At 36.1% G+C, this 27,397-nt stretch overlaps 1 long non-coding RNA gene across 1 annotated transcript in view; it reads left to right on the top strand.

The window, feature by feature from the left end:
• LOC140166258 (uncharacterized) overlaps positions 1–16,491 on the top strand; it is a 29,193-nt gene extending 12,702 nt beyond the window's left edge. The window contains exons 2-3 of the long non-coding RNA XR_011860840.1: positions 13,590–13,742; positions 15,243–16,491. This is a non-coding gene — a long non-coding RNA (uncharacterized lncRNA). The remainder of the gene's footprint in view (positions 1–13,589; positions 13,743–15,242) is intronic.
• The last annotated feature ends 10,906 nt before the right edge of the window (positions 16,492–27,397 follow it).

Below are 27,397 nucleotides of genomic sequence, written 5' to 3'. Positions count from 1 at the left end.
ACTCTCTTTTGAAGAAGAAATAGCGAATGTAAGTTGGTGTTGTTGGGGTCAGCCCACACAAGAGCACCGTAAGACAGGTATGGAAGAACAAGAGAGTTATAGAGGGTGAAAAGTGAAGATGAGGGGATGAATTGCCGGACCTTGCGAATGATACCGTTGTATTTGGAAACTATTTTTGAAATGTGTTGTGTGTGGGAGTTCCATGATAAGTTGTGATCTATAAGCAGGCCTAGGAATTTAGTTGTATTTACTTTTTCAATTGGTGTGCTATCTATTTTTATATCATATGAAATATCAGGTTTATTATTATGTTTATTTTTAAATACAATATAATTAGTTTTCTTTATATTTAGTGACAATTTATTTAGTTTGAACCAGTTAGATATTATCATTAGTTCCTTATTTATAGTTAATTCAAGTAATTTTGGGTCATGGTGTGCAAAAAGGATGTTGGTGTCATCAGCAAACAATATAAAATGTGGAATAGATGTGGTGCAGGGGAGGTCATTAATGTAGAGGAGGAAAAGAAGAGGGCCCAAAATTGATCCCTGGGGAACACCGCAGGTAACATCAGAAGAATGAGAGCAAACACCATTAACCATTACTTTTTGGGTTCTTCCAGAGAGATAGTTTTGGATCCAATCATTAGCAAGGCCCCGGATACCATAATGATAAAGTTTATCAAGAAGGATAGTGTGGTTTATGGTATCGAAGGCCTTGCTGAGATCCAAAAAGATTCCAATTGTGTGCAGTTTCTGATCAAGATTGTCAGTAATCCTGCAGTAGAGATCATTTACTGCCATGTTGGTGGACTTTCCTGGTCTAAAACCAAACTGATGTTTGGTTAGTATGTTGTTGTGGGTGATAAAATCTTGGATCCTGATGTATACAATTCTTTCCAGAATTTTGGAAATAGTTGGAAGAATGGAGATGGGCCTATAGTTGGTAAAGTCATGTTTATCACCAGACTTGAAGATAGGGGTAACGTTGGCTTTTTTAAGTGTTGATGGTATGATGCCAGTGGAGAGTGATAAATTAAAGATATGTGCAAGTATGGTGCTGATGGAAGGAATGATTTGTTTTAGAAGATTATTACTGACGCAGTCATCACCACTACTGTGACTGTTTTTAAGTTTAGAAGTTAATTTAATGATCTCATCGGAACATGTAGGAGATAGGAATAGACTATGAGGGATATTGTTTGAAGAGAACGCATGCTTAAACTCAGGAGGTGGATCAGGGAATCTTATTAGCCAGTGATATACCTATGTTAGCAAAGAATGAATTAAATTGATCAGCAATTTGTTTATTATCGGCTAATTTAGTGCCATCTTTATCTACAAAAAACTTCAGGAAGTTTAGATTTTTATTACGGCCTAATAAGTTATTGAGCGTTTGCCACATCTTTTTAGTATCATTTTATTATTTTCAATTTTAGTTGTAATATAATTTCTTTTACTAATTCTAAGAAGTTGGTTTAAATAGTTCCTATAATTAGTGTATTTATTTTTATTTTCCGAGTTCGGTTTTGAAGTGTAAGTTTTGTAAAGTTTATCCTTGGTTTTAATAGATTTAATAAGTGCTTTAGTTACCCAAGGTTTTTAGGGTATTGCGTTTAGAAATTATTTTATTTTTTAGCGGACAATGAATATTAAGAAGGTCATTGAATGTATGAATGAAGATATTATACGCATCATCTGGGTTAGTAGAACTTTCAACAACCTGCCAATCAACTAGAGAAAGCGCGTTTTTAAACCATTGATGTTGTTCGTGTGGAATTGACGCTGTTGGTGAGTTAATGTAGTTTTGATTGGCTTGTTGTTGTCAGTTTGTTTAGTGATGAATACAGGGAAGTGATCGGATAAATCCGTGACAACAATACCAGAGTTGATGATACTAGTGATGTCGTTAGTAAATATGTTGTCGATTAGTGTTGCAGAGGTGTGACCGTTTTGTTGGTCTTAATGCGGGTGGGTCGAGTGATGGTAGGGATGTAATCATGTGAGTAAAATAAATTCAGAAATTCAGAAACCTTGGAATTGTGCTCGTGGACAAGAAGATCAATATTAAAGTCACCCATAATAAAACAAGTCTTTTTCTCTCTAGAAACAAGAGCGAGCGTATTTGTTAGAGAGGATATAAAATCAGCAAATATGACATACTCTGGCTTATAAACAACGCCAATGATGATCTTTTGGGAGTTATGGGTTGTTTCAATGAATAGAGAGTCACAATCGTCGGCGGTGATGGCTAGATCAGGTCTGATAGAATAATTGATGCTTGACTTTACAAATAATGACACTCCGCCGCCGCGACGATTTTCTCTAACACAATTTTCAACGGAGAAATCACCAAAATCACAAAGCAAAGAATTGTCATCCGAAGTAAACCAGGTTTCTGAGAACCCATAGATGTCAAAATGGTTGTTTAAAACAGAAAGATAGTCAATGACATCATTTGAGTGTTTAGCAAGGCTACTGGAATTTAAATGGAAGAGAGATAAATTACAGTCATTTATGCTAGGCTGGTGACTCGAGATAGTACTTGAATCATAGTAGGTACAGCGAGCTTCATTAGCATTTGTGACATCAGCATCATCAGACAAACCATCAGACGGGTGTAGTGAGCTATTAAAGGAAAAGGGATGGAAAATAAGATCAGAGACTAGTTCAGAGTTAAAAGAAGTAGGATCGGACATGTAAACATACAAGACAAATATAACAGGTAAAAAAAAATATAAACTTACTTAATTAAGTAATAACACAAGTATAACTTTGTATAACAAGGCTATACAAAGTTAAGTAATATTACAATTGAGCACATCAATGTGTATCAAATACACGATGGAATAGCGATTGCTCAAAGATCTTACGATAGCTAACTCGTAAGCCACATAGTCAATACAATGTTACATAACTGAGGCAACATAACATAATGACGAGAATTGGTGTGAATAACAGATTTGATGTCCAGGACAGTATGAGATGCATAAAATGCAAGATGGTAATTACAATACAAGCATCTATATAGATGTGAGAGGGGAACAGGGATGAGAAAAGATTTCCACATTGCCACAAACATCCTGTGTTTGAGAAATATGCCTTTATTAGAAAATCAAATTAAGAAACAACAGGAAATCAAGGGGAGCAGGAAATATAAAGTACACAAGTTCATCATAAACTAAGCTGACCACATTGAAATGTGAGCTCGGTGACATAGATATGCTGCAAGTCCAACTATGTGTGATGATGCATCCAATGAGAGGCCAAAATAATAGTATGAGCAACAAACCAAGGAGATCAAGGCCTATAGACCAGAGGCCTATGAAAAGGCAGTGTGTTATTCTTGTGAAGCATTATCACACTATATAGTTGACACTTATTTGCAATTCCAATATATATTATTTAGATGGCAATAATTATATTCAGAGCAGCACGCAATGTAAAAATGTCAAACCAAAGAATGAGAATTGAACAGATATGTCAATATAAATTAAATTAACATGAAAGTTGTTAATAGCACAATGTAGGCAAAAGAAACCCAAGCATCAGATAATCACGATTATACAATAAAAATATATATAGTGAGACAAGAATCATTATTGACGCTAAACGCATGATTGATAAAATAGATATTGTTTGAGATCAACTGAGTGTGTGATGAAGCAAGTCGAGCAACAAACCGACAAAATAATAGACTATAGCTATGGATCAATAGTCTATAGTCATGGATCATTACAGAGTTACGTTGTATAAATAAGAGATACCGAGAAAAGGTATCATTAAACATATTAAACAGTAGGCAACTAAATAATGATGTAGGTACAACCAAGAATGGCAATATAAATGTATATTATGGTATCAATATTATCATGAAAAGTACATATAGTATTCACGACCCATTTTTATTATAATACACCAGATTTGTTTGATGATGACTCCCAGAAAAGCCTATTCTGAAAAAGTGAGCAATAGTCCATGAAGGCTAAGACAAAACACACGTGGCAACAAATGCAGAGGGCCTTTCTGGTGGATCATCATCACATAAACAATCAATGACAGTATTATTTGAGATGGCAAGAATGTAAGAATATTATACAATCATGAAAAACTCAACTCTATAAGATGGTGTCTCATTGTTAAATGCCATTTGGAAATGATGCCCTGTTTTAGAAAGAAATGCAATGAGAGGAACTAGCACAAAAAGGGGGAAGAATGCAAAAGCAAGCAAGCACTGGGCAGTTATGTGAAACTAGCAAAAGATAAGATACCAAGAATAAGAATTTATACAAGAGGCATAGGCCTACATAAGATATCATACAAACAGGTATGGGAAAATAAATAGATGTATATATTTTATAACATCATAATCATGAAAATTACATTTAATATACATGTTTTTAACACCACGTTTGTTTGATGATGCCTTCCAGAAAAAGCCAATTCTGAGCAAGTGAGCAACAAACCATGAAGACTAAGGCAAAACGCACGAGACAATAAAAAAAGGGCGTTTCTGGTGAAGCATCATCACATAAACAATCAATGACAGAATTATTTGAGATGGTAAGAATGTGAGGATATTATAATCATGAAAAAAAAATCACACCCTTGAGATGGTATCTCATTGTTAAATGTCAGTTGGAGATAGCACCCTGTTTTAGAAAGAAATGCAAAGAGAGGAACGTGCACAAAAGGGGGGGGGGGGGCTGCCAAAAGCAAGCAAGCACTGGGAAGTTATGTGAAACTAACATAATATGAGGTTCCAAGAAAACGAATTTATACGAGAGGCATGCATAAGATATCATTAAAACAGTAGACAACTTAGTAATGCAGATATGGCAAAAAAAGCAAGTATGGCAAAATAAATAAAATGTATGTTTTGTAACATCATAATCATGAAAATTACATTTAATATACATGACACGTTTTTAAAATATCACGATTGTTAGATGATGCTTTCCAGAAAAAAGCCTATTCTGAGCAAGTGAGCATCAAACCATAAAGACTATGACAAAACGCACGAGCAACAAACAAAGGGCCTTTCTGGTGAAGCATCGTCACATACATTGTGAACTATCAATGATAGAATTGTTCAAAATGGCAATAATGTGAGAACAATCATGAAAATAATTATAAGAATACGAATTTATACCAGAGGCATGCATAAGATATAACCAAACAGTAGGCAACTTAATGAAGTACATGTATGTACCATCAGAAATGGTAATATAAAATGTATTAATTAATCAGCATTCTGAAAACTACATTTATTATACACGACTCAAAAATTAAGATATATATTTATAACATCATAATCATGAAAATTACATTTAATATATATGATTAACACCACGTTTGTTTGATGATGCCTTCCAGAAAAAAGCCTATTCTGAGCAAGTGAGCAACAAACCATGAAAACTAAGACAAAACGCACGAGGCAATAAAAACAAAGGGCCTTTCTGGTGAAGCATCATCACATAAATAATCAATGACAAAATTATTTGAGATGGCAAGAATGTGATAATATTATAATCATGAAAACCTCAACTCTATGAGATGGTGTCTCATTATTAAATGCCAGTTAGAAATTATGACGTGTTTTTAGAAAGAAATGCAATGAGAGGGACAAGCACAAAAAGGGGAGGAATGCCAAAGCAAGCAAGCACTGGGCAGTACTGTTATGTGAAACTAGCAAAATATAAGATACCAAGAATACGAATTTATCTTATAATATAAGATACCAAGAATATGAATTTATACGAGACGCATGCATAAGATAACATACAAACAGGTATGGCAAAATAAATACAATGTATATTTTATAACATCATGTATGACTGATACAAAATTTGTTCATGTTGTTGAGTATGATGGGTCTCATTTTCCAGGTGAAGTGATTGAAATCGTGCAAACTGTATTCAGTAATGCACCAAGCAGGTAATCACAGGAAATGATCTCCACCAAAAGATGACCAAGCATTCTATACTGGTACCTCAGAATTTAAAGTAATTTTTAAATTTAAAGAAACTTAGGTCGTGTTCACACTATGCCTGTTTTGCCCTGGGTCCCGGGTACAACCCGGGTTAGACCCGGGTTGGTTATAAGTGTGAACAGGAAAAAACCTCAAAAAAATCGACCCGGGTCAATTTTTTTCAACCTAGGAAAGAGAAGTGTGAACAGAAATTCACTGTTTGACCCGCATTACTAGAAGTAAACGCAACCATTATCACCCCATTTCTATTGTGTCTGTCTGCACTGGGAAAAGAATGATTCAGTTCTTTGGCAATAAAATCGATAAACATCTATGTCACACCCGAAGGATGAACATGTTGGATTATAATTGAAAACAGCGGTACTGTTCACACAAATAAGAATTATGAACACAAGACAACAGTAATTTAAATCTTCTGTACATACCAATCAGAATAAGACTGATCCATTATGATAAACAGGTAAATCATAGGCCTATCAACAGGCCTCCAGAAAATTTTCTGCTGTCTGGGAACTTAATGACAAGTGCTGGAAATTTTCTGTGAAAGAACTGAAATAGGCCTATGTGCGCGTAGCGGACATCACGAGCGCGTAGCGCGAAGTCCTAACAGCCGGGGTCCAGGGCCGCTTAAGGGCCCTGGAAGCTCTCAGGGTTTAGATGCTCTCTCGTGCAATCTGAGCCTTATTTTGGAACAGTTTTCTATAAAAATTTACATCCTTTTTCACAAAACACACAACTTAAAATTTCAAAGTATTACTGTCAAAACTCACAAATTTCCAACAATGTTGTCATTTTTTTGTCGTAGGTCATAGTACATATAGTATATGATTGATACCGGGTATAATCACATCTAGGGCTCAACCGATTATTGGAAGTATTCTGCAACTTTGAAGAACCACTGGACCTATTCTGAAGGGCTAGGATTATTGACAGATAAATTTGAAAAAAAGTTAAGTTATTAACTGTTATGAATCAAGAATAAATGACAAACAATTATGAACCAGAGCTATACCCACAAAGTTTGTTAACAATTGTTAACAGAAAATGAAGCCTCCGAAACAACAAATATTGAAGTCCGGTTCTCAAAAATACAGGGCCGTTCACAATTAAAACTAATGTGGCAGTTTTTACTGAGCATATGACTACACTTTCTGCATAAGAAAAATTATCTATGAACTAACTGAAGAAAACACAGGGCTTCACAAAAATGTTACTGTTTTTAGTACATCAAAAGGCCATATTTGGTCGCATGTCACAAATAGGTCACCCAAAAATGGAGCAGCCGTAACATGAAAACGCTTTTGTCACACTTCAAGTTAGGTTTATTCTAAAAGTATAATACCTATTGTAGAAAGTTTGGTGTCATTTTGTAGATAATTAAATGCTCTTTTTCAAACACAAAAACTCCTAATAAGTCAATTGGAAAACAACTTTGAGATTTATACCTCAATATGTAAAGATGTGTCAATGGAGCAGACGGGTCGGGGGAGCCGGGTCGGGGGAGCCCCATAGGGTTATGCACAAAATTGTGAAAATATGGCAAACTTCAAACCTTTGTATCTTTAAAAAGTACAACTAGCATGGACCTCAAATTGCACATATATCATCCTGGATTGTAGATCTACTTCATAGTAGATCAACTGTAACAAAAGATGTGGCCACGTGTTTTGAACTCGCCACCCTTAGCATTACATCACAAATATTATGAATTTTACACCAATCAAGTTTCAAATTAGAATATCTCCACAACTATCAACCCTAAACTAGCAAAAGTATACATTTTTGGAAAGCTGAAGGCAAAAGCAATTTAAATATACACATTTCAACTCACTGTACAGGGTGACCTTGAAGTTATACAGGGTGGAATAAAAAAATCCAAATAAAAAATGGGTCATTTAATGCATTGCTTATTACTAACTTGCAGTTTTAATCTGAAAGTAAACAACATTAGTTAGAGGTTAGGGGGGAGCCTACTGACTCTGGAAGAAAAAAAAATCACAGCTGTTTGGTAATCTCGGAATACAGGGTGTCCCAAAATATGTTCAAATTTTTTTACAATTCAACATATTTTGAACTGAAACATTTTATCCCTAACCCATACAAAAAAAAGTAAGTCCATATTTAGATTCCTCATCAAATTTCCTCTCAGAAAATGTAAACTTTGACTATGATAGGATAAGTAATTAAAATTTACAGCAACTTTTAGATTTTGAAGACATCCGCATTGCTTACTAAAGTGTTTAATATGAAAACGGGTAGTTTTGTACATAAAAGTTTGCATTTTATAGACTAAACCAATCATAAAGAGTTAAAATGATTAAAACAATTAGCAGAATTAATAATCTTTCAAAAGAGCTCTTAACCATGTCTGTAGCCCATATGGATGCAAAGATATGATCAGTTGATTCAACGCACACACAAAATCTTTATTTCCCATAGACTTTGCACATACACTGTACCGCCACCGCCTCATCCGCCACCGCCTCATCCACCACCTCGGTCATTCTGAACTCAAACAACTCTAACTCCACTATCTTAGCTGATAAACAATTCTCCTTTGGAGGTCTGTTAGGGCACATAGCTACAAAATGACACCAAACACTTCAATACCTTTTGTTTAAGCAGAGATATAACAATTTGAATGAGTCTCGATTTGGAAAAGCGTAACAACACCACCATTTTTGGGTGGCGAGTTCAAAACAACGTGGCCATGTAACTAATAAATTACCTAATTAAATGCTAATTAAGACAGTTTTCCCTATATGTTACTGTGCAAAGTGTGTGTAAATGCTCCGACATTTCTAAATGGTCTATCTCTTGCCCAAGTCACCCTGCTTATTCAAAAATACACCTATTTTTAAAATGAAATTTGATGAGGAATTCAATTTTGCTATTAGTTTTAGTGCCAGAAATTGAGGAAAAAAGTTTTGATTGATAAATGTCATAAAAATTGTAAAATTATTTTACAATTTTTGACCACCCTATATGTTTAACGCAAGGGATACCAAACTTTTTCTTCCTAATTTGTTTGAAGGACCCATGCAATGACTTTCTGAATCCATATTTATTTTGAGCTACATAGATAGCTTTCAGAAAAGGAAAATTTGGGAGTTTGTCATGACAAGAAAAATGTTAATTTTGTTGTTGTTCCACCCTGTATATTTCTTACCCACCCTGTATTATGACATTTACTTTGTTGATTTGGCATCCTTGTAATATAAGCTTTCCAGAAATATATACTTATAATGGTCTAAAATGTATTTGAATTGAATCAAACTTTGTGATATTTTTCTCATTTTACACCATGTTAGTTGTTACACAAAGGATGACCAAAGACATGACAAGCGACCATTTATGGACATTTTTAGCCGGCCAAAACCGAACGTAGTAACTCCCAAAGATGATTATGCTACCCAAGGTAGCTGCTAACTAGATGACTTATGTGGCCAAAAATCGTGGAATTCTGTAGCTTTATTACACCACTATGGATCAAAATGTTAAAAATCCAAAGTTACACTCTTTACCGTGAAAATGACCATATAGGAGCTTAACCTTCTGGGACTGGCCTGATTTTGTTACAGACAGACTCTCTGACTGGGTAGAAGAATTGGGTTTAATATTTAGTGGCCAAATATTTTCACTCAGCATACATTGGAACATGTACCTGTAGCTATACATCCAAAATAAGTTGGTGTGAGGGACGGACATGTCGGTCCCTTAAGGGGTACTACACCCCTAGCCAATTTTGTGCCTATTTTTGCATTTTGTCAATAATTATAGCACATTGGTGACAAGTAAGATATGTATATTATAGGGGCAAGGACTACAACTACTGTACTGAAAATTCATCAACTCAAAGCAAGTAGTTCCGGGTTGTTGATTTATTGATCAAATATTGGTTTTCCCTCATTTTTGACTGTAACTCCACAACTGTTGTCTGTGCTGAAATAAAATTTCCAGTGCAGTAGTTGTAGTCCTTGCCCTGTAATAAACATATCTTACTTGTCTCCAATGTGCTATAATATTTGAGAAAAATGCAAAAATAGGCACAAATTGGGCAGGGTGTAGTACCACCATAATTAGGTGCACGGTGGCTCAGTGGTTACGGCCTTGGACTCATAATCCGAGAGCTTGCTCGACGTGCGTGGGTTCGATTCCCCGTCCCACCACCGTGTTGCGCCCTGGGCAAGGCGCTTTGCCTCGCTTGCCTCACCCCACCCAGGTGCAATGGGAAGCTGTTAGGGGTAGTCACAGTCGTTGTACTGATGGACCCTGTGCCACTTGTAGGCTGCAAACGTGGTCCTGACATATATTCTAATGACGGCGGAATAAATGTAAAGCGCTTTGAGGCTGTTTACGGCATAAAGCGCTATATAAATATCTACATTTTTTAAATTTTTTATTAATTAAAGACTAATAACTCTTAGATTTAAAGATTGGTAATTTAAGTTTCTATATATCTCTAGTAAGGTGAGCACTAATATAGGGTCCCGCTGTTGTCACTTCCTATTCAAAGGTGTAATGCATGATCGTTCCCAAAGTAAAAAATACCCCCTATTTTGCGTGGTTTCAAGAATATTTTCAGCATATATGTTACCCATATTTTACACAAAAACGGGTACAAATTAGCCTTAAAATTACCCATATTTTTTGCATTTCAATACACTTTTATAAAAGCATCCCTTTTTACATTTCAAGAACACACCAAACACAGTGGCAAGCATGGTAGGCCTAAGTCCCTAGTGATATCACCGGGGATAGGGTATGCTATTTTAATTCCTTGAAATATTTCTCAGAGAAACAACTATTTTGGATTTTTATGTGTGAGGAACGGACAAAATTTCTAGTGTTCACCTTCCATGACCTCCAACTCTCTTCTGAAAGACATCTAATTAAAAATCTCATTGATATTTCATGTGGCAGGGGTTGCACTAATATGTAAACAAAAATATTTTCACTCAAACATACATTGGTACCGGTACCTGTACATCCAAAATAAGTTAGTGTGAGGGAGGCAAATGTCCATCCCTCACATTAATTAAGACTAATAACTCTTAATTTTTAAAAGATTAGGAATTTTAGTTTCTTTATCTCTAGTAAGGTGAGCATTAATATAATAGGGTATAATATGCTACACTCCTCAAAAGAATTAAAGGATCAGTTGAATATAATCAGCATTTTTGAAAACATTGGATATGATGATAATATAATTGATAATTGTGCTTGATCTTTCATTACATAACTTGTTCCCTAAGTTGTAAACAAATTTCACTCATTACAAATATCCGCTATCACCCACATCTTAACGGGATGGGGAAAAATGAACGCTAAAATTTCGATTTTGAAGCCATTTTTCAAACGTCACCACGGTCAAGGTCAAGTCACATATTGAGATGGGTTTTGTATGTGATGTGTGTTTGGGTCTATACGTCACATTAGTGGGTATACGATGCCCTCAATGTATACCCGGGGGTGGGGATAGTCCAGTGTTGTAGTCGAGGACCTCATGTCTGAGGCCAAGGCCAAGGACTTGGTGTCCGAGGCCAAGGCCAAGGACATGGTGTCCGAGGCCAAGGACAACCCTCCGAGGCCAAGGACTTTTGTCTCCGAGGCCAAGGCCAAGGACTTTCATAATAATGAACCATACTAAACCACGCCCGATCAGGGGGGGGGGTCAACATAAGGCAATTTTATATGCACTTTAAATAACGCTGCTCAGTAAGTCATAGAACTTTATAAAATAAACATGTCTAAAATGGACTCTTTATCCTAGTTTCAACCAACAAAACCCAATTTGTTCATTATATCGAACAACCCAAAAGTTCGATGAAATCCTATAAACGAAAGTCCTTTCGCTAGAACGCTAACCCCTCCACCCTCCCCTCTAACGCAAGTGTCAAATATTGAAAACTCCAACCTGTATTCATAGGATACAGTGCCGTTGCTATGGTTGATGGGTTTGCGACAATGCTAGGATACTAGTGATCACGTTTATGGAAGAAACAAATATTCTTATTTTATTTTAAGATATTTTCTTCGTACCTTTTTAGCACGAAAAAAAAAATAATTAGGATTTGCTGTATTTTCAAATAAAAATAATCAGCTGCTTACAAAATTAACTTACAAGTTGCAGGTTGCGAGTACTGTACACTACAATGTATATTGATTTAAAATCATTTTGAAGCAACCACTGTAAAATTTCAATATCGTAGGCCTACTTCAGAAAATACTGAAATTTTATATTAAATCCTTTTAAAAAAAGATCAACTTTGACCGATGTTTTAACAACTTTTGTTACAAACGTAATCTGACTTTTCGACCCCTCCTCCCTAAGGCTGCGATCACATAGATACAATATACGGTATTTGCTCGTTCGATTAGGCTGATATATCACATAGGAGTATACTCACATAGGAGCGTATTTCGTATATAGCGAATACCGTATACTTCTATGTGATCTCAGCCTAACGGAAGGACTTTCGTCAATAAGACTTCAACTTTTGGGCTGTACCCCTATCTAGACTAGGAGTGAAGATTACAATATATACATATGTACACTTATGTGTTTGATCCGCATACCTACCATTTTGATGTCAAAAGACAGTTATGTGGTATATATGTGCGACAACGCAGCCTAAAATGGGCACTGATCTATCTTAAGATCAAACGCAGCAAAATGTTGCTGATGAGATTATAACTAAAATAGATAAAATTCATTTGATCACAGTTAGGCCTACCGGGTAATTGAAACATGTCCTACAGTAGCGTCCAATGAGTTTCTTCAAATATCTAAAGAACCTCTTGTGTCTATTCGATATTCCTATTTTAGGAATCATATTGGCTGAGTGGAATTTTAATATAAAACCACATATTTGGCCTCCATGTGCATGTTTTGCAAAGAGCAAAGATGATAGTTAAGAGTGCACCAAAATATTGACAAACTGTTTTGTATTTCAATCAGGTACAAAAAAAAGCTATCCTTGTCATGTTTCTCTAAAAAGTTTTAATTATAACTAAACAGCAGATTGTACTCTTTCACTCTTTAAACATTTGCCTGCATTTTTGGTGATTTTGCCTGTCCTTGTCAGGTCCTTGTTGTCGAGGACCGAGGACTTTGGGGTCCGAGGCCAAGGCCAAGGACTACACGTCCGAGGCCAAGGACTACATGTCCTACAATGTAGGACCAAGGACTTCAAAACCTGTCCTCGAGGCCGAGGACTGTACTCGAGGACTACAACACTGGGATAGTCATTAATGTAACCGCACAAAAGATGATATCCCGGCCCTCCTCACATATCTGAGGGTAGGGGTCATAATCAGTGATCAATTTTCGAATATTTCTTTGTGTAGCAAAAAATGCTACTCACTTTCAGATTTGAGTAGCAATTCCAAAATTGGGAGTAGCATTTTGCAATTTCAGTTGCATTTCATCCTGATGATTCCACTCACTCCCCACTTGGTTAACAGGTTGCCTGGTGTCATCAGCCAGCTTTCATCAAGTTATGTTCAGTTACACAGTCTTGTATAGCATTTATGCATGTAGTCAAATGTGCTTCTACATAGCCACTGACAGGTTCTGTATCTTTTTTGTCTTGCAGCATTTTCTCTACCGGAGAAGTTTCATGAGTTTGGGGTCGAAGAACTGCACCGACTGCAACATTGGCATCTGTCATCTGCAGGAGCTCTGCTGCTTGTGGTATCCCGTAACCATTCACTGTGATCATTAGCTTGAACGATCTCTGGAATTCCTGGTGAGATTGTCTCTTTAACTTTTATATTTTCAGGTCTTTAGGCTTGGAGTCCCCAAATTTCAGCTTTGCATTCCAAGATATCCCTCCTTTTTTGTACTTCTTTTTTCCACCCATGGCCAAGACCATATTGCATGTATCAATGAATAAACTAAAGTTGAAGTTAAACTTATATGATGGATAATCAGTAACTGGGCTTTCATATATACCTAAACTGAAGTCCCCACAAGGTATTTACAAATGTATTAAAATCGAGGCTTGTCATTAGTCAATGGCCATGCTAATTAGGGCAATCAATATCTAGGTATTCATGTTTAAAAGATAAAAATCAATATATTTTATTAAGAGGACACATTCATAAAAAGAGAAGAAAAACAATGTAGCTTGAATAGCCTCAAAGTATGCATGCAATACAATAAAAGAATTTTACAAAACTAACCTCCTTTTCAGTCTGTTCCACGGAGTCAATATCTATCAATGACAACAGATGCATCATCAGCACGCAGTGATTAGGCCATCTTGATTTGATAGTTTGTCTCAAAGCCCTTCCCAATTAAAAATTAATTAAATATCTGTGGCAAGAATAGACCACCTTTTCATCTCTTATGGAGGTTGCAATGTGGCTAATACATGTATGAAGCATTTTTATTGAGATTTACTATGTCAGACGTGAAATGTTTGAAACAAACTTTATAACAAAAGAGTGAAATGAGATCCAAACATGTGCTAACTAATGTATAGTAAAGAAGATGTTTGTCTTGATGGGTGACAATTTGAGTCAACCATGAGAGACCAAAAGAAAGTCTCAAACCCAGATATTTAAATTTTGAACAAGCTCAATCATAGTATTGTCAAATGTTGATGGTACATTGTAATTGAACTGTTAGGAAAAATGTTTGTGTTTGTTAAAAGCATGATTTTTTTCCAAGCATTGAGAATGCATTTATTATCTGTCACCATTTAGCTAAATAAAGCATTAACTTTGGTTAAATTTGGAAACATCTGGTAAGTAATGTAGCCTAAAATTGGGCTACTTTGCATTGCAAGAGTCAGTTCGCGGCAGTAATGTGACTATATTTTCCTTTCAATTCAACCGAATTTTGAAGATTTTAGTCTCTGAAGCTCCAAAATGGAATGACAATGGGTTTTTGTGACCATTGATTGTTTGGTCGGTAACTTCCCATGAACCGTATGTTTTTAAGTGAATTGCTTTTCCGCTCAATTGGGTGATTTACGTTCTAAATCCGGGTGAATTTTCCATATATCTGATATTGGGCACTTATGTTGGAATCTTTAAAATTGGGCTCCTTGAGAGTCATTCCTTGCAGCCTGGCAAACCAATTCGCTACGCCTTGACACTGCAAAATTTTTGGCAACACTGCTTTCTTAGATCCATCCAAAGTTCACCTACTTGTCAGTTGCTACTGCTTTAGTTTGTTTTTAAGCTCTTATAAAACAGCAGTTCAATTTATGTTCTCATATTTTAACATGCTCAATTTTCAGGCCAGCGGAGGGAATGAAGTGTGATGTAATTGGAGATAAGCCATACCCTAAGAGGAGACAGGTCATTCCAGGTAGACAGCAAGAGCATCATTGTGTATTATAGGTCGGGAAAGAGGAGATCTTGGAGCAGGACAAGAAGAAAAAGGTGGCTGATGGATTCGTCATCACATTTGACACACGTAAGGTGGTTGTGTCGAATATACAAGAAAAAAGCTCCCATCTTTAAATTCTTTGGATTGGAAAATGGATTGTTGTAAGCTGAGATGTGCAGATGCTCACTAATTATAGCTCAACATGGCCAAAATATGGCAAAAACAGTGAATTAAGACTATCAAATGGAAGTTTGTCAGGGAAACACTGGACAATTGCTTTGAGCATCAATTGGGTACAAATGTTACTTGTGTAGCAAATTTCATAAATATGACCTCATGTTCAAACCCCAATACTGTACGTTTGAATGTTTACTAAAACTCATTGCAAAGTTTTAAAAATGTCTGGCCAATGTAAGGCCTATCTATGGGCGGCCGTGAGGGCCAAAGGGGTCTCAAAAGTACAATAAGGTCTCAAAAACACACAAAGGTCTCAGAAATAAACACACAACAAGGTCTCAAAAGTATATAATAAGGTCTCAAAAACACAGAAAGCTGTCAGAAACAAACACACAGTAATGTCGCAACAGCCCAATACGGTCTCAAAACAGAAAGGTCTCAGAAACAAACACACAACAATGTCTCAATAGTATCTCAAAAACAGGGAAAGGTCTCAAATACAGAGAAAGGTCTCAAATACAGAGAAAGGTCTCAAAAACAGAGAAAGGTCTCAAAAACAGAGAATGGTCTCAAAAACGGAGAAAGGTCTCAAAAACAGAGAAAGGTCTCAAAAACAGAGAAAGGTCTCAAAAACAGAGCAAGGTCAAAAACAGAGAAAGGTCTCAAATACAGAGAAAGGTCTCAAAAACAGAGAAAGGTCCTTAACAAAGAGAAAGGTTTCAAAAACAGAAAAAGGTCTCAAAAACATGTTATGGTCTCAAAAACCTGTTATGGTCTCAAAAACATGTTATGGTCTCAAAAACACGTCAAGGTCTCAAACCAGGTATTACAACCGACCGCATGCAGTACTGCACATTCCGCATGCGAAACTGCACATTCCGTCACGCACACCCGCATGCGGAACTACACATCCCAACTAGCATTTCCACATGCGGTGATGCACATCGGGATGTGCGGTTCTCCGCATGGGGAACTGCAACATTTTGGTGCATTTCCGCTTTTTTTTGCATGCGGCAATGCCACAAACAAATTGCAGATCCCCATGCGGAAATACGCCAAAATAATTGCAGTTCCCCATGCGAAAATACACCAAACATATTGCAGTTCCCCATGCGGAAATACACCAAAAATATTGCAGTTCACCATGCGGAAATACACCAAAATATTGCAATTCCTCATGCGGAAATGCACCAAAATATTGCAGTTCCCCATGCGGAACTGCATCTAACCTGCATCACCGCATGCGGAAATGCAAGTTGGGATATGTAGTTCCTTACTTCCTCTCCTCATGCGGAAGTGCGTGACGGAATGTGTAGTTTCGCATGCGAAACTGCAAGCTGATGTGTGCAGTACTGCATGCGGTACTGCACATATATAACGGTCGGATGCAATACCTGGTTTGAGACCTTGACATATTTTTGAGACCATAAAGTGTTTTTGAGACCATAACATGTTTTTGAGACCATAACGTGTTTTTGAGACCAAAAAACGTGTTTTTGAAACCAAAAAACGTGTTTTTGAGACCTTTTTCTGAATTTCTCTGTGTTTGAGACCTTTCTCAAAAGACCTTTGAGACCTTTGAGACCTTGGTTTAATCCCGGGGATACTCAAGTTTGGTTGGGGTAAGGATTTGCCGCTGAGAATTTGAAAGGGGACTCATCAATGTACCAAGTTTTCAAGAAATTTGGACCCAAATTTAACACAATTTGTCTTAATTTTTATAATTTTCTTTTTAAATTTTGGGAAAATTTCAAAATGTTGGCTACAGTGGAGGCAAAATTTTCTACAAAAATTTATATAAAAGGACCCATTCTTATACCAAATTTGGCCTAGAAAAGGGGGTCATCGATATACCAAAAGGCTAAAAATGCTACCCATGTTTGCAGCACATCCCCCATAGGGTAAGGAATAAGTAATGAACAACAACAGAAAATCATATCTTTTTCCTCATGTTCTTCTTGTCTCGAACTAGAAAACGTTTCAGACCGAGACTTTTGAGGTCCGAGACGGAGACTTTTAAGTTCCGAGACCGAGACACTGCAAAACCAGGTCTTGAGATGGTCTCGAGACCGAGACCTGGTATCGAGACCTACAACACTGGTAGGGAGTGTGTTTAGTGGAAAGGTGGGTAGATGTGCAGCAGATTTAGGGTGCATTTTCAGGCTTTTGGGTATTACTTTGGGCTGCAATTTTCAGAAAACTGGTTTAGAGATGTGCTTTTTATTCTTAATTTCCCTAAAAACTAGAAAAGGGCAAATTCTTCAGCACTATCTGTGAAGTATTTGCGCTTCTTAAAGCCATAATGTACGATTAATGTCAAATTTTAATTTTGTTATTCTTGAACCAAAACACTGTTATTAAAAATAATGCTAATAATACCTGTCAGAAAGATCTTCTGTCCATTTTATGCTGAAATAACAAGGTAAAGTGAAAGAAACCACACTGGCTATTTTGGCTGTTTAACATGGATTTATATAGGGAATTAAAGTTGTAATATGACTTTAAGTTCAAATTGTTCACATTGACCTACAAACACTGCCCACAACAAATTTGGCTGATTCAATTAAGGGTTTTCCGTCGTCACCCGATTCGACTCGACTATTGCGCCTCTTTTCAACGCGTGCGTACTCCGTGTCTTGCTCGGCGTTGCGTTGCAGACATCGCAGAGAACGATGCGTGTTATGCGTGTCAATGCTATTTTTGCGCACCGGCGATAACCAGGGCCACAAAATAAAGAAAACAATGTTTGCTGAGTGCAAGAAAGGTGGCCGCTTATAAATATAACATGTAGGCCTACAAACCAAATTTTGCCAGCGTGCTTCCACTGATAACGGACCTGGACCCCTCCCCAAAGTAGGCTTACAACAGTATGGTCCATAGATGGTATGAAGTTATAGGCCTACCCAACAAACACAGAATCAAGTGGTTTTTTTAAACATTAGGCCTAAACGAGTGTTGGTTAAATTGGTTAATTCGTTTTAATAATATTTTGGCCTAAATGTTGGGTAACAGCTACCGGTATATTATAGGCCTATTAAAGGTTATTGTAGAACGTTTCATAATGAAACGCACCACACGGCAACTTTTAAAAGTTTCATAATCCAACATTTAAATGGTTAAAGCATTTTGTGTTATTGGGTAAAGACCTAGGCGTACTACGTGCACTGAATTCATAATGCATGCGATATAGACAACACCATCAAAACTATTCAATTTCAAACAAATGTGTCATACATTTACAAAAATAATATCATAGCCTAATAAGCCAAACGTTTTTCTACAGCTATAGGCAACCCAGTGTTTAACTTTGCTTTAATTGAACTGCTATGTGATATGAATCCACATCGAGATAATTCCGTATTATATAGTTTTTGTGACCAAAAAAGTTTTCCTCTCGGTAAACGGCACTAAGCATGCTAAGTAGGCCTATGCCTATAATAATTGTAGGCCTATTATAGTCAAACACTTCCGGCCATGGTGTCAAACGCTTCGTTTTAACATGTTTAATAAATCCTCTTCTTGGTCGATCGAGTCAGGTGAACCTGGTGAAAGCTGAAAATTCCTCACTTTGCGTAATTTGATAACTCTTTGGTCCAATATCTTTGCAGATTGCAGAATGAGAGTCTTTCTTACACCCGTTTATGACCAAAATACACCAAATTAGTAAAAATATTAAGGCATGAAGTCTTAATAATCGACATCATTAGAATAATTGTTCCTATTATGGTAACTTCTTAGGTAACTTTTTTTACAGTGAAAACTTTCCTGCGTAAACAGACAATTCCTTTTTTGTGGCCATATGCGTAAATGAACGCTTATCCGGCATCAGATCGCGCGTGTATACCAGCGCGTTGGTACGCACCAAAATATCCATGTACACAATTAACTACGCATGGTGTCGCAGAAAAAATGCATTTTTGACCTATTTCGGTCAATTTACGCGAAAACAAGGTCCGGTACCCCCAATTTTTTTTTTGCACGATTTACAGAGCTTTTTCTTTTTCATAACATATATAAAATTTAAAAAATTTGATCGATACAATTTTTTTCTACAACGCAAAAGGTTGTCTATTTTAAGAAAATTGCTGATTTTGCCATTGAAGTGTACAGAGATTTTTGGAAATGTACACCTCTTTTAAAACGGCTGTAGCTCAAAAGTGAGGTCCGGCACCCCCTGTTTTTTTTACTGATTTATTATCTACACATATTAATGTACAAAATATGTCAATTTAAAAAAAATTGATCGATAGGTTTAGTTACGACGGTAAACCCTTATATGGTTTCAAAAACATGGCTTTTTTACAAATTAGTTTTTATAAATTTATGGATGTGTTAGAGCATGGAGCAATTTGTAACTCCTCTTTAGAGATTTTCATCCACCATGTTTTTCTGTTGGCAAAGGTCCACAGCTATCATAATGTGTTTGTTTGCCATTAATCTGGTGATTGGTATAGTGTAGAGGTCGCTCAAAGGTCAACGCAGGGGTCAAATTTCAAAATTTTGTTAAAAACCGTACTAGTACCTGTCTGCAACATACCATTCTAGAGTTACAAACAGAAAGGTCAAACCCAGTATAATTATGGTCAGTTATTTTGGCCACAAACTATACAAAATGTAAAAGTGCTCTGATTTCAACAAAAATTATCCCAAATTGGTTTGTAGTTCTTACCATTTAGGATGTTTTGATACATAGCAAACATTACAAAATAGGTCATGTTCAATAGGCCCTATACAGGGTTGATCAAATCATAAATTTAGGCAGTAAAAACAAAGCATTCTAGACAAAGCGAACTATTCCATATTTGACTTTATTTTACATGACAACTATATTTGAGACCATGCATTTTTGTTGAAATCTGGACACTTGATCACCATGTTGACCTTTGACTGACCTACATGTATGCCTATACCCATCACCCGATTAATGGCAAACAAGCACAAGCAGATCAGGGGTAGCGTTAACCCCCGATCGGGGGTAATTGACCCCCTAAATTTAAAAAATATTAATTTTTCACCCTCTATATTGGGAATATGTGCAAGCTCGGGGGTGAACTCTGACCCTCTACTTTTGGACCTTACTCCTACCCCTGACTACACTGCAAAACATTTTTCACCCCCGAGATTTAATTTTCACCCCATGTATTTGGATTTTCTGCAAGCTCGGGAGTGAAAAACACAGGAAAACAACCCCGACTTTCGGGCCTTAATGCTACCCCTGATTATGATAGCTGAGATGACTGAAAAACATGGTGAAGGAAAATCCAAAAGCGGGAAGGGGTGTTTGGTAGCCCACAGTCATTCACATGATTGTTGCCAAAAGATCGAAAGGACCTCAGTCATTATTTCAGTCAATTTCAAGAACAATTTGCTCAATTTTAGCCCCATAATGATGACAAAATGGCTTAAAGAGACATTTGTAATGCACATCCTCCCAACTTACTCCAAAAGAGCAATCTGGGACTCCCATCATAATTTGTGTGCATAAGTTTTCTTGCAGATTGGATTGTTTGATGACATCGCCCAATTTGTATTTCCGGACAGCCCCAAATTACAACACATAGTCTATGGTGCACTGTATTACATGTAATTATGCATAACGTGTCAAATTCTCAGTCTGCATCAACTGAAATTTGCTTTTTTGTGGATATCTGTTGAACTATACCCTAAAAACAGGATGCCAAAATCACAAAATACCCCTTTAAATGACTACTCCCATTTTGGGCAATCAAGGATGTTTTAAGGGGGTACTACACCCTTGTCCAATTTTGTGCCTATTTTTGCATTTTTCTCAAAAATTATAGAGCATTGGTGACAAGTAAGATATGTATATTATAGGGGCAAGGACTACAACTACTGCACTGGCATTTTTATTTCAGCACAGACAACAGTTGTGGAGTTACAGTCAAAAATGAAGGAAAACCAATATTTGATCAATAAATCAATAACTACTTGCCTTGAGTTGCTGAATTTTCAGTGCAGTAGTTGTAGTCCTTGCCCCTATAATATACATATCTTACTTGTCACCAATGCGCTATAAATTTTGAGAAAATGCAAAAATAGGCACAAATTGGCCAGGGGTGTAGTACCCCTTAATGAAATTAAATGCCCATTCAGTGATTTGCTCATCAGGACAATCTTAAAAATCATCAAAATTCTGATCTTGGTACCATTGTCATTGTCATAGATGTGCTAACATAGCATGCTAGTAGTTCAGCCAAAAGCTGTGTATTTGAAACAAAATAAGACATTTACATGAATCTGTAATTTTATACTGACAGTATATAAATTAGCTATCATGTATTTGAATGGAACTTAGTCAACACTGCTGTTTTTGTTTTGTTTTTGCCAAATTTTTCATTTCAAAAATACCAAATGACAATTTTATCGACTTATCCTTCACTTTTAAATAATTTATTAACAATTTTAGGGTTTTTACACTTTTGCTGGGATTAGTGTTAAAGTCAAAACATTTCAAGACAACAGAGGATAACACAAACCAATTACTTGACTTTAAAAAAGAAGCACCCTATTTTAAAGGGGTTATATTTTATGTTTTGGTCAAAATGTTTTAAATAACATGTCACGTTTTATAAAGGACATGAAAACGTTTTAAAATGTGTGTATGAAAAAATACTACAATATCATAAATGTCAAAATGTTTGCAACATTTAAGTAACATTATGTTAGAATGTTTTGCAGTAAGTTTTCGAAACGTTTGTGAATGTTAATATGAAAACGCTTTATAGCCTTTATATAACCCGGCAACAACATTTGAACATTGTCGCAACCTTTTCTAACCATATAACCTTAAGCGAATATGTAGAAACATTGTGTTTACTTGGATTGTATATTTTAAAAAAAGCGCAGAGATTTATAGGGCGCTACGCACAGGCACAAGGCCTACACGTTGATGCCCAAACTTTGGCACACTTTACATTAAGAAATAAAGTTACATGTTTATACAGTGGTGATGTGCAGTAGCGTGTCCAGGGGGGGAGCTTTGGGTGCTGAAGCCCCCCGCACTTTGTTAAAAATCATGTAAAATCAGCCGTTTTTTGGCGATTTTAGCCATAAAGCCCCCACATAAATCTGAAAAAGGGGCTGAGCCCCCCGCAGGAAAAGATCCTGGACACGCCAGTGATGTGTATTTCAATATTTAGCACAAATATAAAAAGAGTGATTGTTTTGATTTGATGTGATTTGTGAAAAGCCTTTGTATGTTGCATTATCCTATTTTGTTTTATAAAGGTAATAAAGGCTAAATCAATCCTTTGCTCATAACCTTTGACATTGAAATCACAGGTACAAAATGAAAACAGTTCTAAAAAGAGATCTATATTTCCATGTTTTTTTGTACAAAACACAAAATGTTGCCATGTGAAGGGTTTTCACAGATCACATCACATAATATTATCATGATACTCTGTAGTTCTATATCATTCCCTTTTTAACTGGTTATAAATTACATGTTTATAAAATGTAGTGTCAGGTATTGGTACATAAACAGAATATGATGGTAAATTAGTCTGAACATTTTAAACGTAAAACTAAATTAATTTTTTTTAAAGGGCCGACCCTGATTTTGGCCAATTTTGGGTCGGTTGGTGGATGGAGGACAAGTAAATGAAACAATTTTTTTGTTGCTTAAGGTGGTACTATACCCCTTGATAAATTTGTGACTATTTTTTGCATTTTTCTCAAAAAATAATAACACACAAAAGTTATATATATTTTAGGGGCAAGGAATCCAGTTACTACACTGGAATTTCAGTGACTCGAGACAAGCGGTACGTTATTTATGATAAGAAAAGAGGTACCGCTAGAATAACACATATAATGAACCACTTGTATTGAATCACTGAAATTTCAGTGAAGTAATTGGATTCCTTTCCCCTATAATATACATAATTTTGTTACCAGTGTAAAGTTATTTTTGAGAAAAATGCAAAATTATTCACAAAATTTATTAGGGGGTGTAGTACCACCTTAAGGTAATGTGTTTGCCCATACTTTATAGTGTTCGTAATCATACCTCATTTAAAGTTTCATTTAAATAAAACATACTTATTTTGCATAAGTTGTTAGTACAAACTTTATGTAGAACCTGTACTTATTATAAGTTTGGTTCAAACATTTTGAAATTAGAGGTGGGTAACCTGATTGAAAATCTCATCCCCCACTTTACCTCATCAAAATGCTGATTTTGGTATCAGAAGAAAGCTCATATTTTTCTCATAAACATATTGAAATTTGGCGTTCTAAATCGGTGTATTTCCGAAGAAATCATCAAAAAACTGCTGAATTAGTCAAAACTATGGTATACCATTGTTTTGACTAATTAGGCAGTTTTTTGAAGATATCTTGGGAAATACACTGACTTGGAACTTCTAATTTCAATATGTTTATGAGAAAAATAGGACCTTTCACTTGAAATCAATATATTACATGATCATGATGATTATCATTAATTAAAACACTGTAGACTACCAATATCACACTGTACAGGGTGTCTCAATAAAAATAGGCCCTGTGGATTTGGGGACATAGCATCAATTACCAGCAGTAAAATTAAAAGTTTCTTACAGATTCAAAAACCATGAAATGTCTGCTATAAAATGGTGCAACAATTATCAAAATCCGTTCACGCGTCACTGAGATAATTGGAAAACTGCAAATAGACCCATTTTTGGACCTTTCCAATGGGCAATATACATGTTAACAATAATATGCTGCTTTGTAGTTTAGTATGGAGGAAATACACGTAAAACTCCCGGTGTTGTTGGGTAGGTGATAGCTTGTCTGATCAGAAACTATGCCTCCACGGTTATTGATATTATTTTTCAAATTTTGTTTATTTCACAATCAATACTTTCACCTGAACCATTTAATTTTTGTAAACATTTTTAGAACAATTTATTTCAGCCACTGCAATATTAAGGCCAGCCCTACTGTTGCTTGAGAAATGAGTGAACAATATTTTTAGAAGATTCACTTTTACATATTGTTAAGGGGTACTACACCCTCGATAAATTTGTGTCTATTTTTGCATTTTCTCAAAACTAATAACACAGTGGTAACAAAAGTTATGTATATTATAGGGGCAAGGAATCCAATTACTACACTGGAATTTCAGTGACCCAAGACAAGCGGTTTGTTATTTATGATCAGAAATAAGGTACCGCTAGGATGTACCTCGTTTCCTATCATATATACTGAACCGCTTGTCTTGAGTCACTGAAATTTCAGTGTAGTAATTGGATTCCTTGCCCCAATAATATACATAACTTTTGTTACCAGTGTGTAATTACTTTTTGAGAAAAATGCAAAAATAGTCACAAATTTACCACATGGGTGTTGTACCCCTTAACTCAAAGAGAAATGTGTGAACAACATTCTTTGAGAGATTGATTGATTGATTGATTGATTGATTTATGTTGAATCCAGCAACATTGGAGTATTCATCATTTTATTTTTTCATTTTAAACTACAATGCATATTGTTAATGTGTATTGCCCCATTGGAACGGTCCAAAAATGAGTCTATTTGTACAATCTCAATTATCTCAGTGATGCGAGAACGGATTGTGACGCTTTTGCATAATTTTAAAGCAGGCACTTTGTGGTTTTTGAATCTTTAAGAACATTTTAATTTTACTGCTGATACTTAAAGTTATGGACCCCATTCCACAGGGCCTATTTTTATTTAGACACCCTGTCGGTAATTCCATTAGGAATTAGTCACATTTACAAAAAACATTTACATTTTCTTTTGCATGAGTGCTTGAAAGGGATGACATTTTATGTTATACGTAAGTTTTAAAGAATTTGATTTTCCAAATATATCAGGTCACCTTCCTTTAAGCCTAAGAAGTATTATACTCAACATATTTGTATGCCCCCTTGTGGGTTTGTAAGAACAAAATAAAGAAGCGAATATAATGCAAACTTGTATCTGCTTTCATTCTACTATTTGTAGTGTCACTTCTAAACAGGTCTTTCATTTTAAGCACCCGGGTCCCGTTGCCAGTATCTGTGTGAAAGTTTCCTTAATCACCCCATCTGTGTTTTACAATAAATTTCTCTTTATAAAAATCCACAACAGTCCACATTTTTCAATGAAATGGTCCAAAACTGGGAAAAAAAAGTTTGATAATTTTAGTGGGGTTTAAGTCCCAATTTTTACAAGCGCACTTTTAATTCAAAGATCCCCTGTTTGGAAGTACCACATCCACACCCAAACTAAATCCTGCGTATGGGCCTGAAGCTATACATAATTACATACTTATATGTGAATGACCCAATTGACTTTCTTCCTCCTGACACCCACTATCAAAGTTGAGATTCTTGTATCAGAAAAATTTCGGCTATGTCACTGAGTCTTGTCAATAATAGAAAAAATCACATACAATAGTAACATTACAAATCACAGACAAAATAAGAAATCATTGATATTATGTTTAGGGGCTGTGCAATAATGATGGGTATTTTCAAAAGATGTGCCAAAAATTGCTGCCCCTTTGGCCTGCCAAACATACTTTCTCCCCTCTCGACCTGCCAAAACATCTTTGCCCCCCCCCCCTTTATAATAATTGCACAAATCTTTAATGGTCAAAAAAGGAATAATGAGAGGATGACATTTTGCATCTAAATCGAGGTTTTTGTACTGCCCCCCCATTAAAAAGGTGATCCGTTAATGAATGTGTGCCCAAAAATGCCCCCCAACAAATAATTAACCCTCCCCAGGGTTCATAATAATTAGCATTCCCGTTATCTCACCCGTGCATGTTCAAAATCAATTTTGCGAATGCAAAAAATTCGTAGCTGGAGTGTTTGACAAGACCATCACTTAAGGGGTACTACACCCCTGGCCAATTTTGTGCCTATTTTGCATTTTTCTCAAAAATTATAGCGCATTGGTGACAAGTAATCTTATAGGGGCAAGGACTACAACTACTGCACTGAAAATTCAGCAACTCGTGGCAAGTAGTTATTGATTTATTGATCAAATATTGGTTTTCCCTCATTTTTGACTGTAACTCCACAACTGGTGTATGTGTTGAAATAAAATTTCCAGTGCAGTAGTTGTAGTCCTTGCCCCTATAATATACATATCCTACTTGTCACCAATGCGCTATAATATTGAGAAAAATGCAAATATAGGCACACAATTGAGCAGGGTGTAGTACCCTAAAAACCTTTTTCTTTAATTATTAAACATGTAAAAGGGGACATTATAATTTATGGGAAGCAACATGTGATTTATAAGAGCAGGCACTCAAACATTTACATGGTCATAAGGGGTTGTAGGTTACAAATTGCATTTTTGTGTATCATCACTGAACCAGATGGATTGAGAGCAATTGTGTGTGTGGGGGGGAGGGGAAGGGTCCCCCAGTCATAAGTCATTGTCCCTAATGCCCCCTCGAAATAAAAGTGAACACTGTTATTTATGGGAAGCGAGGTGTCCAAATAAGAAAAGGTGCTAAAACTTTAACATGGTTATAGCGTGCTTTAGGCTCAAAATGCAGTTTTTTCTATCATCACCGAACGGGGTGTGTGTGTGTGTGGGGGGGGGGGGGGCTGATACGAATTCGTCTCCTTCAGAAGTAATTTCCCCTAATGCCCCTTCTAAATAAATTAAACATGTAAAAGCGGACAATATAATTTATGGGAAGCAAGATGTGATTATCATGATTATAAGAGCAAGCGCTATAAGATTTACATGGTCATAATGGGTTTTAGGCTACAAATTGCATTTTTGTGTATCATCACTGAACCAGATGGATTGAAAGCAATTGTGGGTGTGGGGGTGTGTGGGTGTGTGTGTGGTGGGGGTTTCCCGCAGTCATTAGTCATTGTCCCTAATGCCCCCTCAAAATAAAAGTGA

This window comes from Amphiura filiformis, chromosome 12, assembly GCF_039555335.1.
Source record: "Amphiura filiformis chromosome 12, Afil_fr2py, whole genome shotgun sequence".
NCBI classification, from domain to species: domain Eukaryota; kingdom Metazoa; phylum Echinodermata; class Ophiuroidea; order Amphilepidida; family Amphiuridae; genus Amphiura; species Amphiura filiformis.
The sequence above is the reverse complement of the archived record's forward strand: the minus strand, read 5'-3'. Positions and strand labels throughout refer to the sequence as shown.